Raw genomic sequence first — 2,368 nt, 5'->3', positions numbered from 1 at the left:
GATAATGTATGTAAAGAGCCTTTTCCAAGGACTGAACTTAGCGCCTTGCGAGGCTGGAACCCAGGACCTCCCGATACGAACGCGAGTGTCAAACCACAAGACCACGAAGCCGCGGAAATTAAATTATATTTCATGAGGTAAGAAAGTACTCACAGGTTTCTTTCCCGTCCTTCGTTGGAAGTTAATAGACACCATCTTGACCTCGGAAGAGGAATTAAAATTCATTGGGATAGAAAACACAGCAATGGTGATCTCCCCCTGCACAATGAGGGGTAAAAAACCCCACCCATACTTCACAAATTAAAATTAGAAGTGATACAGTGGAGAGGGAAAAGTAAGCAAAGTCATCTCCCCGCCTACTATCGGAGTTCAAATGTCCGACCTAGAATTAACAAATGAGAAATTAGATGTGATATTATGGATATAGAAAAACAGATGAGATGACCTCCCAGCCCACCATCGGAGGTCGAATGACTCCTCCGTACTTGACAAATGAGAAACTCGATGTGATATTCTGAAGATAGATAGAGCAAATGCTACCTCCCTGCCCATCTTGGGAGGTCAAACACCCCACCCATACCTCACAACGTAGAAATCAGATGCCATTTGTTTATATTATTACGTCCTTCGGACACGACATCATAAGATGTCGTCGCCTAGACATTCCACAAAGGAGTAAAGATAAACCATCAAACACGATCTCTGATGTCAACAGAAAGCACCCATGTTGTACCAAGTGAGCAAATTGGGGTTAATAAGAAAACAAAAGTGACTTAGGTGGAGCTAGAACCGGAAGAAAATAGTATGGTATAAAACACAAAAAGATGAGTCCTCGCTTTCATATAGGGTCAAATTTCCCACCTACCCAGAACAGCAGGAACAGAATTAAACGCACAGTAAACAACTCATTTACACATACTATTATGTTTGCGCACCCATACAGCGACAAAGGATGTATAGTTAGTGCGGCTATCTATGTGATTCTGTTTGTTTTATTTGCTTGTTTGTATGGGTTTTACTGCGCTTGCAACACATTTAGGTCATATCAGCGCCAGTTAAATGGAAGAAAATGGGGTAGTAAAGAGTTCTAGATTTACAATTAAAGCACCCAAGAAAAAGTAAGACAAATAGGGATCAGATGTAGATTCCAAGAGTATACTATAAATGTACTTAGTTTGAGATTACATATAAGTCTCATCCGGAAACAAGCACACAATCCAACAAAAAGGAATACACTCAAATGCTTACATTATACATTCAAAATAACAAATATAATAATACATAACAGAGAGATAATTTACAAGGAAAAATATCATCTCCCAAAACTCAAAAATATACAATTGATTGTTTCCCTCCCAGCTAGGGTATCCGGCCAATGGCCAGCACAAAACCAAGTAATTTCATCCCAAGACAAAGACATACAGCATGTTGGAAAACAGATAATATAGGGGAGTGGAAGACAAAGTATATACCTCCCTGCCCACTATCAGAGGTCAGGAACCCCACCCAGGATATAGGGGGTAGGAGACAAAGTATGTACCTCCCTGCCCACTTTGGGAGGTCAGAAACCCCACCCTGCTGTGATACTGTGGTATGACAATCGCTTTCGGATCGAAAGGTCATGGGTTTGTCCCTCGCTCGGTGCATAGTTGAGTCCATGGAAAAGGCTCTTCAATCACATTCCGGTGTAAAATGAGTACCTCGTTGTAAACAGAATTATCCCTGTAGGAAAGAACAATGTAATATCGCCTAACAGGCGTCATGTCTCGTTCTACATTTAAGTGATGCTGTTGGTCACTGACCCTTTGTAAAGCGCTTTGAACATTTGTAGTGTCTACTGCTCAAAATAAAAGCTCACGTTTTTTTAAAAATTCTCAAGAAAGCAAATATGCTAAACCTAAAATTTAATGTTTTGCTTATCAGAGACGTTTAGCGTGTTGCCGTTAGTTAGGGACACAGTACAAAGCGCTTTGAGCACGTCTAATGAATATTGCGCTATATAAAAGTTCAAGTTTATTGTTTGCTTGTTTTTTTTAGATAATGAAAAACAGGAAAAACAAAAGCAATAACAAAAACAACCAAACTCTGTCAATGATTATTATCCTCTTGGTTTATTTAGGTCTAGTTGTCTCTACAAGACTAATCTAAGTCAGGAATAATTCAGCACAAATTTTATGATTTAATTTAATTCACAAAAATCTACAGCGGTATGTATATATCACAACATCGTCTCGAAATCGCAGGGTATTGGTATGAACAAACGAGTATATATATATATATATATATATATATATATATATATATATATATATATATATATATATATATATAAGCAGGTCTTACATCCGATTAAGAAATTAAGGAGCAG

The sequence above is a fragment of the Berghia stephanieae genome, chromosome 15 (genome assembly GCF_034508935.2).
Source record: "Berghia stephanieae isolate SIO BIC M18660-M18661 chromosome 15, UCSD_Bste_1.3, whole genome shotgun sequence".
NCBI classification, from domain to species: domain Eukaryota; kingdom Metazoa; phylum Mollusca; class Gastropoda; order Nudibranchia; family Aeolidiidae; genus Berghia; species Berghia stephanieae.
The sequence above is the reverse complement of the archived record's forward strand: the minus strand, read 5'-3'. Positions refer to the sequence as shown.